General features: G+C 32.0%; 1 pseudogene; it reads right to left on the bottom strand.

Annotated features, from left to right (window-relative positions):
* The window catches only part of LOC117114267, a 15,199-nt pseudogene extending 2,760 nt beyond the window's left edge, over positions 1 to 12,439 (bottom strand).
* Between the last annotated feature and the right edge of the window lie 2,372 nt (positions 12,440 to 14,811).

The raw sequence follows: 14,811 nt of genomic DNA, 5'->3' as shown, positions 1-14,811 counted from the left end.
AATCAATCAATCAATTAATCAATCAATCAATCAATCAATCAATCAGTCAATCAATCAATCAGTCAATCAATCAATCAATCAATCAATCAATCAATCAGTCAGTCAGTCAATCAATCAATCAATCAATCAATCAATCAGTCAATCAATCAATCAATCAACCAACCAATCAATCAATCAATCAATCAATCAATCAGTCAATCAATCAATCAATCAATCAATCAATCAGTCAATCAATCAATCAATCAATCAATCAATCAATCAATCAATTAATTAATTAATTAGTTAAATAATACTTGACATACATTCCCGAAGTGTGTCATCAAGAACTGTTGAGAATGTAACACTGTCAGATTTAAATGTTTGAGGCATGTAGGCCACTTCCGAGGTTTCTGTCTCCAAGTTAGTTTCGACTGCAAAAGAGTAAATACATTTATAATAATAATATAACATTATTATAAATATAATAATAAAAAACATTTTTTTAAATACTACGAAATGTTTTTTTTAATGAATTGGGAATAATAATAGTAAGATATGAAAAAAGTACTCTATTAATGGAAACATAATAAAACGTTAATAATAATAATAATAATAATATTAAATAATAATAATAATGATAAGAATAAGAATAAAAATAATAGCAAGAGCCCACAGTAGAGAGCATATCTCCGTCCACCGAAAAATCCTTTCTATAAAATAAACCTCCAAAACAATGTTCCTTCCACCACTACCACCACAACTCACTTCGCTCCACTCCTTTTCAAAAACGCACAATAACTCGCCAATCTCTTTCTATAAAATAATTTTTCAAAAATATGTTCCTAGTTTCCAACCGCCAACCACAATTTGTACTTTCTTACACTAAAACGAAAATTCCATTTAGATGAGTTGGTTAGTTTTGAAGATATCTGATCTAAGGACGTTTTGCTTTGGACAGTCCATTTATCTATCGACACCAAAATATAATCTCTTTATTTTTAGAACGCCTTCCATTGTATCAGTTGTACACATGCCAATTCCACTGGTACGTTTTACCCTTTATAACTGACAAACGAAATGCATGCAATGTATTGGTGTTGAAATGGAAATTTTGGAATTATAGGAATTGTTTCTGCCTAAGGGTAATACAGTAAACTTATTTTTAAATTGTCCTCTTATCCACACCATACGTCGGATCGTGACCAAAATTTAAACACTTCTTTATTAAAACATTATAAACTATTCTGGAAAGCGTCAATTTCAATCATTGATCCAATAAAGAGATATTTAGGTCTGGGTCCTAATGGCCCTCACATGCACACCCGTATTTGGAACGTCACCAGCACTTCACAATTTCTTCCTTGCAACTTGATTAAACCTTTTACGAAAGTTCCAATCATACTATTTGATTTTTTTTTAAATATTATTAATATTACTGTATTTAATATTGTTAAGTTGACATACCTTCTTGATCATAAAGAGCTGTTGAGAATGTAACGCTGTCAGGTTTAAATGTTTGAGACATGTAGGTTATATTCGAAGTTTCTTTCTCCAAGTTAGTTTTGACTGCAAAAGTATAAATACATTTATATATCACCTATGCTCCTAATATGGAAATAACAAACATTTTTAAAAGAAGTCCTAATACTACGAAATGTTTTTTAATGAATTTTGATTAATAATAGTTAAATATGATAAAATGTATTAATGAAAACATAATAATAATAATAATAATAATAATAAGAATGATAATGATAATGATGACGATGATTATGATGATGATGATAATGACGATGACGATTGATGACAACGACGAAGATGATGATGATGATGATAACAATGATAATAATAATAATAATAATAATAATAATAATAATAATAATAATAACAAAATGTGTACCTTTACCACTCGGCTACACTTCACCTGGTAAATGTGTATAGTTAATTATATGTACACCCCTATAGAACAACGAGCGGATCAACGAAAGCGACTATATACATAGATATGGCGCAACAGTGTGAGGGTTTATAAGCTCAGACGATCTTCTTCGTCTTCTCTTCTTCCTCTTCCTCCTCCTCCTCCTCCTCTTTTTTCTTGTTATTGTTGTTGTTTCTGTTATGCTTTTTCTTTGCTCATTATTCGATATATAAATGTAAATTATTATTTATTATTCTTAATTGTTATTATTAATATTATTATTATTATTTATTAATAATTAGACACACCTTCTTGAAGTGTGTCATCAAGAGCTGTTGAGAATGTAACACTGTCAGGTTTAAATGTTTGAGGCATGTTGGTTACTTCCGAGGCTTCTGTTTCAAAGGTAGTTTCGACTGCAAAAGAACAAATACATTTATATAAAGAAGAAAAAGTCGTAATACTACGAAATGTTTTTATTCTTTAAATTACAAGTATTCACTTTTTATTTTATCGGTTGTTATTATGTAATAATTAGTTTTTTTTTAACTTATATCCAACACCAGGGTTGTGTTCTATAGTGTAATGACTATCGGGATGAGTAAAAAAGTAGAAATGAAGCAGCTTCTGTTACTGACAGTAACGTGCTCACACGCATTATGATTCTTGTAAATAAATGGTTTCTAATTCGTTTCATAAAAATGAAGGCATTAAGGCTAAATACTAAAATTCTAAACGGGTTGAGTACATGTTCATGGTAAGGGAAAAAAGGAATTTGAAAGCACAATATAAATCGCTTTTTAAAAATAAACAAGGGTTAACCTCTTTCAAAATAAAATTATTTAAAATGATTAGTTAAAAGAGATGAGTAATAATGTTGATTCTTTTAAAATATTGATATATCTTTATATTAGAAAAAAATGAAAGCAATTTGTGCCGTTCCTCCCGAGAGGTTCTGTGTAATTGTTCAATGAAGAGGTATCACGTACAGTATTGTTTTGACAGTGTTCTTTGGGTTTTGTTTTTTTTAATTGTTTAAGTCCTTCTAAGATTAGTATATGGAAACTGATCCGTGAGCTTTTTACAGTTGCTCTCAAGAATATCTTTATGATGTTAAACAGAAACACGAAATGGCTAGGTAAGTCTTGTAAAAGCTTATGCCAAACCAAAGAAACTGCTTGTAGAATGACCATTTACCCCTGGGGATGTAGCATTTTTGCTGATGATATTGTATAAATCAGAGTAAAAGATTTGTGATATACAGACCAGGGAACAGTGAGTAATTTCACTGTTCCCTGATACAGACCATAGAAAAAAAATGTAATTTCAATTTATTCAAGATAATGTTGTGCAGCTACAGTAGTGTTGCATAACCCCAAAGATAAAAACTAAAATGTTTATAAATAATAATCTTTTAAAACAAGTTAAACATATTTGTTATCTTGGAGTTGAACTCGACAAAAATCTACCTTGGAATTATCGTGTGTTTTAATTAACAAAACATTATGTTATAAAATGACACTCCCTAAAAAAAGTTATGTAATTTTTTTATTATTTTTTTTTTAATCAATGCTCAACACACTGTATAATTCTACAACAGTACAACAAAAGATTACAAAAACGATGTGCACGCGGTTTTTTTTTTTTTTTTTTTAAATGACTACATCATTTTTAGGGGTGGCGACGTTGAATTACCAACCCTAGAAACCCCAGAATAAATCGCATAGTATACTGTGTAAATGGACTGGCCTGAGCAAGTTTGAATGATGATAGAGAACTAGAGCACACACATGTTTAATGCTGTTGTAAAATAAATTAAATTTCACAATATATGCGAGTCTTTTAATATTGCAAGTGCTAAGCGATGAGACTTACTCCCACCGGCACCGATCATTGGTGGTTTCTAATCTCAGACTCAGTATAAAATAATATATACCGACCACATAGATTCCAAGAATTTGTTTGATCAAATGTCCGGACAATACTGTAGTTCCATTCATGCCCTCTTCGCAATAAAATTACTAGAGTATGAAAACTTTACTTCAATGCATGGTACAGGTCACCCTTTATTTTAAAGACCCCTCCAATTAAAGACCGCCTCCGGTTAGACACCACTTTTCTGTGGTCCCGATATTAACAAATGTGTTTTATCTATTTTATTCTAATTAGAAACCAAAGTTGCCAAAGACCATGGAAACACCGATCTCAAAAGTGGTGTTTACTTATTTATATTTCGTTAAGCTGACAAAATTTATTAGTTAACTCTTTCGATTCTCTGATAAACATGGCTTACCAGAGTAACTGAAAACACAGATACAATAGAAAATATTTACTCCAACTTTTTTAAAACTACTTCATAATTTCTTTTTAGTATAATTTTATTTATGTACGCCTATTTTATGTATTTTTTACTTTATATATTTTTTAATGATCTTATAATTTTGTTTTTGTTATTTCAACATTACTTTGAAAAGCTTCATGTTTTGTTTTACAAACAGACATAAGTATAGTTGTTGTTATTATCGATATCATGATTATTTACTAATAATATATACCTACCACAATATTCTCCGGGATGACCAATATCGCAATATTCAAACCTCTCGAATGAATTCGTTGTATAACACCAAGCATTTATATCTCCATCGGGATTACGACAGAAGTTGTGATCGCCCAAACCTGAATCTGGATAAGCTTCTGGCGTCTTATCATGCTGATGTGGTGTCTGTGATGTCCATTTTTGACAAGTTTTACCGAACATGGTGGTATTCTGTGTACCTCGGTAATCGGACCCGTCTGTCATTTTAAAGCACACTAGGAAAACGTTTAGAATACAATACTACCGGAACAAAACTAGAGAATTAAACAATTACAACAAAATAACAAATCTAAAAAGGTGATTGACTGCCAACCAGATGGAAAGAATGGACAACAGAATTTAATTTTACACTTAAACCTTTCATACAGACTATGGGCACACGTATGGCTTCCATATGGTACCAATATATGCCAACATCCTTATTGAGAATTCAATATGAAGTTGTCATGTTACAGAAAAGTAGGTCAAAGCATACACATCGGTGCGTATTGAGCGGATGTTGTTTTACACCAGAAATTGTTTAAGGTCAAGGAATAAAACTGAACTTCAGAACAATAATTTCGGCTAAAGTGTGTTTGTCAACAGAAGTTAAATGTCTTCCTGCCAACTTTTACACAAAAAACTTTATTACGCTACATTTATCAGTAATCTGACTATTTAAATAGTGTCAAATTTGACTTCAGCACGTCTAATTTAGGTTAAAATGTGTGTCAACAAAAGTTAAATGTCTTTAACCAACTGACACTCAAAAATGTCTCTAGCGCTCTAAGAAACTATGATTACGCTGAAGTGATCAAAATCTAAACGCGCTTATTGGTCAACCTTTAAAATAACTCTCGCTATGTTAATGCACTACATCTCGGCTTAAGCATAGCCACTTTGTTATAAATCTGTCTTCGAACTGTCGTGATTTGATCATGATATACACATACTAGAAACCGAACGTTTTTATTTTGTACAGTAATTGCAGTGTTTTTAGCTTTGAGTAGGCCTACGTGTCCAATACTTGTCTGGTAGGACTAAATTGAGCGCTCATTTAAGCCTAAATTGGACATAGACTAAAAGGAGACAGATTTTTTAGGCATTTCAAAACTAATACATATCCAACATTAAAAATATGATGAATGACAGCAATATCTAACTAGTAATCGGGAGGTAAATAACAAATAAATGCAGTTCTGTGTTGGACCGTACATTTCATTGAAGAATTTTAATTTGACAGAAATATTGATGAGATACAAACATAACTAACCTGATTCAGATTCAGAAACAGAACAATATACAGCAGCAAAATATGAATAAAATGTAAACTTCCATACTACGATTTTCATGATGAAGCAAAACATTACATTTCCAATAAAGTTTACAAGCGTGCATAATAACTTCACATTGTAGCCAGAATACAACAATTTATGGTCCTCTGATGTGATCACTTCCACTCTCTTGTCGGTTAGTAGTATATCGTAGGGAACATGAGCTTAATAAGACGTCAGGATTGTGATTGGTTCTTATATGACATCGAGCAATTGATTTTTGCCTTTGGGGCCTTAATTTCCACAAATATACTACACGCTACTTAAGTGAAATTCGATGAAAAAACCACGAACATTTTTATGAAATTATAATAGTATAATAATATGTAAATTCGTATATTTTGTAAAGTTTTCCTTTGTACATAGAAAATTACATTAAGTAGACGGGTAGAGATAAAAAAAAAAGAATATAATGTAATAGAATATATAGCTGTAGTTTCTTTGTATAGTAATTGTCCAGCAAATTTGTTTAATGAATTATTTAATATATTAACCAAAGATACAAGATAGAGCACTCGTATAGCAAAACTGAGGCGAAAATTGGTTCAGACGTACGCGGCACTCTTCTGTTTTTATAATGCATGTTTTCTATACTTGGTCCAGACACACAGGGCGCCCTTCTGTTGCTAAGTATATCCAGACGCACACGGCGCCCTTCTTTTCCACTAATGAAGGAAAACTTTATCATTAATTAGAATCCTGTCATAATCCTGTCATACGATACTGCGCTTTTGTGTTTGTCATTTTATTGTTTTGATTTATTTTATTTATACCTACTTATTAATTTGTATCTTATGGATAAATACAACGATGTGTACCTCCGCTGAAGGAGGTTGTATTCAGAGTTATGTAACGTTGGCAGAAGTTTTTTTTAGATCCAGCCGTACGAGGCGCCACACTGTTTGTATTCCCATTATGCATTTCGGTGGAACATTTTTTTTTTCTGTGGAAAATTGTATCTTGTGTTTCTAGTATCTTTGATATAACTGTAATGTTTTGGGAATAAATTATAGATTAGCTCAAATAAATTTAAATAACGAACTCATAAAATGTTTCAGAAACATTGAACAAAAACTAGATGTTGAAGTTAGGCCTTTCCAGTGATACAATTATCTTGACGGTGATTGCAAAGCAATCTCATGCCGTGTTAGTTTCTGATTCATGCACATACTAATAGGCCTAGATCATTAAATATTATTAACATAAAATATAACTGATTAGTTATACTATGGAAATCCAAGGTTTCATGATTGTACAGGCGGTCCTATCTCATTATAGGTTCACGATACTATAGGACTATGACATTGAGAATTTGGATTTTGGACACCATCGACACATCATACTACTAGCACTAATGGATACCTCGACATTATGAGGTGGTCGTATTATTGTGAAGATTGTTTAGGTATAAGTTACGTCATACCTAATACTTTTTCTATGAAAGGCTTATTATGTAAAATCTGAGTAAGAATATTAAATGTCGCTGTTTTCGTTATTTTGTCGAACTAAGGAGAGCATGAAAATATATTTTTTAAAAGTTAAGAGTATAAACCGATACCTGATACCCCTCCGCTCAACACTCTATATCAGCCAACATTTTTTTTATTATTGTATTTGAAGAGTTAATATGAATGAACGTGTACCAAAAGGCTAGCCACATCTAATAGTTTTGCCGATACTTGAGAACAGAGTTACAGATAAGATTGTTCAAAACCAATCTGCCTTGGTTTTTCAAATCTACAATTCAGTGATAAAAATGTCTTGAACACGCAGTTTGCAAAAATGGACAAAACTTAATCCGAGTAATCCCCACACGAGATGTGTATAAGAGACAGCAATATTATCAACATAATCAGGAATATTATCATTATTATCCAAAATCACCATCATCATCATCATCATCATTTTTATTTACCTTAATTATAGACCTACCACAGTATTGTCCATGAAAACCAATATCGCAATATTCAAATCTGACAGATGAATCCGTTGTATAACACCAAGCGGTTCCGCTTCCATCCGGGTTATGACAAAAGTTGTGATCACCCAAACCCGTAACCTGGAAAATTTTCCGGCGTTCGTGTATGCCCTTGAGGTGTCTGTGACGTCCATTTTTGACACGTCTTACCTGAGAGAGTGGTATGCTGATATCCTCGATAATCAGACCCATCCACCATAATAAAGCCTGTCTCTTATACACATCTAGATGTGTATAAGAGACAGCAATTAACTCTGCATTCTTAATTACTACATCACAAAAAACCAGGAAATGTTGCAACTTTACAGAATTAAAAATGACAGTATTCTAAAGAACAAATTGTTATTTTACATTTGACAAACTACAACTTATAGATTTACTTATACAGTACTTATACTAATGTTATGTAATAATAGTATTGTGAAATTGTCGTTTAATCTGAGATAATAGTTGTCTCCATTTAATTACTCTTTCTGAAACTTTTTTGATAATCGGCATGAGCGATTATGTATTAGGCTAATTTTCGTGATTAGGATAATTAACCTTAAACAGTATATGAGTAATTGAATCTTGAATATTGAAGCCTAAATATGTTTAATACTATCGCGGTGTAGTGGTAATGTTTACAAACAATTCACTAATGTACTGTATATGGGCAGATTTTAGTTCTTTAAATTTTGAGGTCCAAGTAAAATCGCATTACTGCTTATGCTGGTCATTATTTTAAACAAAAATGATATACGAAGTAATTTTTATTTTTGGCTATCTCAAGCCCAGCCACGGCTATCAGATTTTATTGTGACATGCCTACAATATATTTTCATCATGACCTCACATCTTGACAATATATAGCTCCCTCATGACTGTATAGTCATACAAGAAAATTCTCTAGTTCATGGTGACATCACATCATGACGTTTATATAGGCAAATTATGACCATATATAGGCACATCATGACTATATGTGACCATACAATAGAATTTGATGGTTAATGATAACATCACATCATGATCTTATATAGGCACATCATGACCATATATAGGCACATCATGGCACATGGTCATACAACAGAATTTGATAGTTCATGATGACATTACATCATGACAATATATAGGCATACCATTACCATATATAGTCACATCATGACTATATATGGCCATACAACAGAATTTGATAGTTCATGATGACATCACATCATGACCATATATAGGTGAATCATGACTGTACATGGTTATCAACAGAATCTGATAGTTCATAAAGACATCACATCATGGCCATAATTATATAGGCGCATCATAACCATATATAGGCACATTATGCCTATATAATATATGGCCATGCAACAATGTTTGATAGTTCATGATGACATCACATCATGACCATATATAGGAACATCATGACTAAACATGGCAATATAACAGAATTTGATAGTTCATGATATCACATAATGACCATATATAGATAAAGGCACATTTAGTACCATACTAAAGCTATATATAAATCTCTCCCGTGCACTATGCCAGGAATTTTTTTTTCCCTTTTTTTTTTGTTATTCCGGGTCGTCAACCGATGCTTCGTCGTCCCATTGAGTCAAAAATGCTTTGAAATCTAGTCCAGAAATCCATATGCTCTGACATATTAGTAAAATGTGTGCCCTAATATGAGCTTGTATTTTTATTTATATCAGTGTGAATTTACATGTTACATCGATTGAATAGAATAAATCATACGCCGCTGCGTGTTGAACGGGTGTGTTTTATTTCATTTCGTTTTAACTTCTTTTTAGATTGTCGTCACAGAAATATGAAATTATAAATAGAATGTAAAGTAAACACAAAAATGCTTTGAAAGATCATTCTGCACATATGCTAATTACCTAAAATAAAATTTACCTCCAGGCTTTATGGAGGTTTGATTCGTTTAGCGTATATTATGCTCAATAACACGTTGAATTTGATTACTTTACTTGTCTAAACCCTATTTATGAAAATAATAATTATTATTATTAATATTATTATTAACAATATTATCAACATAATCAGGAATATTATCATTATTATCCAAAATCACCATCATCATCATCATCATCATCATTTTTATTTACCTTAATTATAGACCTACCACAGTATTGTCCATGAAAACCAATATCGCAATATTCAAATCTGACAGATGAATCCGTTGTATAACACCAAGCGGTTCTGCTTCCATCCGGGTTATGACAAAAGTTGTGATCACCCAAACCCGAACCTGGAAAATTTTCCGGCGTTCGTGTATGCCCTTGAGGTGTCTGTGACGTCCATTTTTGACACGTCTTACCTGAGAGAGTGGTATGCTGATATCCTCGATAATCAGACCCATCCACCATAATAAAGCATTCTAAGAAAATGTAAACAAAAATTGCTACCGGGTAAATACAATGAAAGTCTTCAAAATTGAATCTGAAAGGCGACTGACTAACAGTCAGATGGAGAGAATCTTCCATTTACGAGAACCAAGACTGTTCAGTACTGGTCAGTACTTTTTCTGTCCTAGGACCCTAATATTGGAATGAACTGCCGCTTTCCATTGGTAAATCATCTTCACCACAAATGTTCAAGAGTCAACTCAATAATTTTCTCCTTGGAAATGAGGACAAATACAATATGATTTGCCTAGGTCCCATGTGTCCATAGCCCACCCGATTTATCTTTGCTGTTTAATGAAACATTGAAAGGTTGATGATTGTTTGATTTGGTTTGTTTGTTTGTTTTATTTTACTTATTTATTTATTTTTTTAATATTGCGATGTTAGGCGCTTGTGCTTGTGCGGTTGAAGTTTGTACGCGTTAATACAATCAGATGATCTCCATGCAGACATCTCACCTTAGTAATTTGCTAAGCTAAAAGTGATAATTCACGGTTTATCGCCTCATTTTTCCAGTGAGGTATCTACATAGGCCTATTCTTAATCTCACCTCCACCCACTAATCAATGTCCCATGTTAATGCCACTTGATATACTATTACCAAGAGGACTTCCATTAGCTTAAGTTCCTGGCGTTATTTTGGTTAATCAATGAATTTCAGGAATGTAATCTCTTATTGAACCTAGTGCTCGCTGTACCAAATTTATTTGGGTTTCCATACGTTATCTCAATTTTTTCGCTATCTACAAAATAAGCAAAAACAATAGTGACATGTAGCAAGTCTAGACACACATATTATGCACACACATATTAGTACCATGTTTGCCCAGTAATTCACCTGTATTTTTTTTAATTAGTATACATTAATTAGATCCATACACTACTGCTTTTTGGACGAGTGTGGTTTGCGGTTTATAATAGTGTTCTATAAGTGGTCAAGGAGTCAAATTAGACATCAACACATCTAATTTAAAGGCTAAAATTTACTATATCTGTCAACTAAAGTTACAATCCCTTCTACCAACACAAAAATGTGTCTAAAATTTTATTACGCTACATTTATAAAATGTGACTGTCAAAAAACACAAAATTACACTAAAATTTATCACATCTACTTATGTCACAATGTATCAGAAATCTGACTTATGAAAATGTCTTAGTCACAAGTTGATAATAATGTGTTGATAGCGAAACCAAACCTTTTTTTTTTAGTAATTGCAGTGTTTTTTAGCCTGCATAGGCTGACGTGTTCAAATTCCAACTAGTATTCAATTGTATTAAAGAAAAAACATTGTTTTGATCGATTTTAAAACTAATACAGATCGAGAATTAAAGTATGATGAGTTGCGATATCTCACTGGCAGTTGCGTGTACCTTAGAGTCTTGGAAATGTTGTACGGTAGGTGAAGTGGGGGCCTTTATAATTAAGCGAGGCCGTGTTAAAAATAATGTAAAATAATAATATTAACAATAGAATAACAAATCAAACAATAAATTCTGTAACTCCATTTGATTCAAAAGTTTGTTACTGAATCTGCTACGTTAAACGTTTTACAATTTTCACAATACTGCAATGTAAAGTGTTTTAATTAAATTAAAAAAATAAAAAATGATTATTAAAACATTTTAATATAATTAAACGTTTATGGTCGAGTACCTATTACAGTTTGTAAATCTTCTGACACTGCTTTGAAAAAAACAACAATGTTGTGTTTAAGACGCTCATATTCTTTTGATAATAAATAATAATCAACATGTCCACTGTACATTTTGTATAGGTTGGAAATACTAAAAATTAACTTCTATTAGTCACTTTGTTTCAATAACAATTGTAACTAAGTTTTTAAACTATTATTATATGACTTATGTTGGCAGAGCAGAAGAAAGGTCGGGATGTTAAGTAATAATTAACTCGGGACGCGAACTTTATATTTTTTCTATTTTTTTTATTATTATTATTATTTTTTTTTTGGATGAGGGGGCGTTTCCCTCATAACGTAAATACGCCACTGCTAACTAGAGGCCAGCAACTAAGTGCAGTTTTGGTTTAGGCTGTCCATTGAATATATTTACATTGCAGAAATAATAATATGAGATACGAGCATAACTAACCTGATTGAGCTTCACAAACAGAACAATATGCAGCAGCAAAATATAAAAAGTGTGTTAACTTCCTTAGTACCATTTTTTTTATGATGAAGAAAAACATGTAACAGGTAGCTATTAGACCTAATAGTTATAAGCGTGCGAAATTTTTGCCAGAATACGAACATATAGTTATCGTCCACTGATGTTCATTAGTACTCCTTCCTTGTCTGTTAGCAGCGTATTGTATGAAACATAAGCTTATTAAGGCGTCAGAATTGTAATTTGTGCTCATTTTTTACATCAAGCAATTTAATTTTGCCTTTGGGCCTTATTTTAACAAAAGACGTTACGGGCTATAAAGTTAAAATTCGATTAAAAAAAGACATTTATTTTGAAAAATTATATATAGTATATTATGGAAATTCGTATATTTTATAAAATCTTCTTTATATTCTAGATGCAATAATATTCTTTGTACATAGTAAATTGCACATAAATGTAGATAGGTAGAGATGAAGATATAAAATATATTTGGATAAACTTCAATGTCTTTATATAATACTATTTTACAGCAATTTGTTTATATATATATATATATATATATATATAATATAACTGTAAGGATTTAAAAATAAATTTACTGAGTTTAGCAAGAATAGTTTTAAAAACGAGCTCATAACATGTTTGGATAACAGAGGGCTAAAATTAAAAGTTCAATATATTTGATAGAAAGTAAAGCTGACTTTTATTATATATGAAAATATAAATGACAAATGAAAGTGTGGACAAGACAACTATCAAGCACAAGTGCTACTACAATGAAGCACTAACATGCAAATCATGTGGTTGTTCTAGTCATAAATTAATATACTGTATAAATGCTTATGTAAATTAGTATAAAAATGTTATTAGATCAAATTAGTGATAAAGATGGAGTCTTGAAGAGAGTCTACAAATCTGATAGTTTCTTTAGCTTTGGGTGCGCTAATTTGCGATGAATCTCAAAGCTTAACAAATGTTCTTCCCCACACGTATAGTACGTAGCGCCTTGGTCGATATATTACTTTTGTAACATATATATTTCAATACATTTAGAAACAATGTGTAATGCTGGACGTGGATTATAAGAAAATCAAAAATTGTTTAACTAATTTCATATTAATCCACACTCTTACAGACATGCGTGACACAAACACGAAGATTAATTTATATAAAAAATGAGTACAGTATACATTTTTCAAACTTACTGTCATTTAATCAGCCAATGCAATACCACCCCCACCAATTGGAAAGCATGGACTCCTATAGTCCACATTTACTGAAGGTCGTCGTCAGACTTATGTAAATTTGCCAATCTAAAAACCAACCAACCTTAACCTATAAAATCCCCACCCCTTACCCTCACAGGAGATTTCCTTCAGTGCTGTGTCCAGAGATCATATTCGGCCCCTTGGCTTAAAACCACTGTCAGAATTATGGACTTTTTCGTTCTCCCCGTTGACAAATTCCTGGGGCCACCACTGCATAATCAATCAATATTTACTTACATTATATTAATAAGTTTGCGTTTCCAACATTTTTTGCACAGTAAAAACCAAATGGTTATTTTTAAAGACCTGTTGGAAAAACAATTCATTGTGGACAGAATGTGGTCTACTTACACGACTCGCATAACAATATACAACGAGCTTCCTGTTAGTAAAAAAATACAGAAATTAACATTAATTTAAAATAGTACATTTCAATTAGATGACTTCCTTATGAGGAGCTGGGCTTATTAACCCGTAAGAAAATAATATAATGAATTTTAAATAGAAATGGTCATTTCATCTAAAAATATAAGTTATCCTTAAAAAAAACCAGTATTTGGTCGATAGGGCAATTTAATACAAAGATAAATTCCATCACATCACCCCTACTCTTCGTCGTCTTCATTGGTTGCCAGTGAAACAGCGTATTGAATTCAAAGTACTTTTATATGTTTACAAATCAATTCACAATACATTTCCGAATTAATTAAGGTTCGTTCTGCAACTTGCACTCGTTCCCTCCGGTCAACAACTGACTCAACCAATCTTTATTGTCCATCCTTTCGGTTAAAGTCTTGTGGGGAGCGATCGTTTATGGTTGCTGGGCCCAGGTTGTGGAACTTGTTACCGTTATTTATTCGTGAGTCACCTTCTGTCACCATTTTCAAAGAACGACTTAAGACCCACTTATTCTCGTCCCTTTAATTTATTTTTTTTTCCCTACTTCCATGCCAGCTAGTTTTATAGCCTTAACTAGGATAGGAGGCGCCCGAATCCGAGATGGCCGATAAATCTATTGCATACATCCTGTCTCTTATACACATCTAGATGGGTATAAGAGACAGCCATACTTCGGTTTGGGTGCTGGCATGGTATTCAAATTTCACTTCTTTTTATTTTGTGGTTTTGGTTTCCGTTCCATCTTTACACTTGCCTGATAGCGCTTAGAGACTTTTTGTATTTTGCGCTCTATAAATTAATAACCATTAACCATTATATAGG

The sequence above is a fragment of the Anneissia japonica genome, unplaced genomic scaffold (assembly GCF_011630105.1).
Source record: "Anneissia japonica isolate Jap-2015-1 unplaced genomic scaffold, ASM1163010v1 scaffold2994_len2133135_cov197, whole genome shotgun sequence".
Taxonomy (NCBI): Eukaryota; Metazoa; Echinodermata; class Crinoidea; order Comatulida; family Comatulidae; genus Anneissia; species Anneissia japonica.
This window is presented reverse-complemented; position numbering and strand designations above follow the sequence as displayed.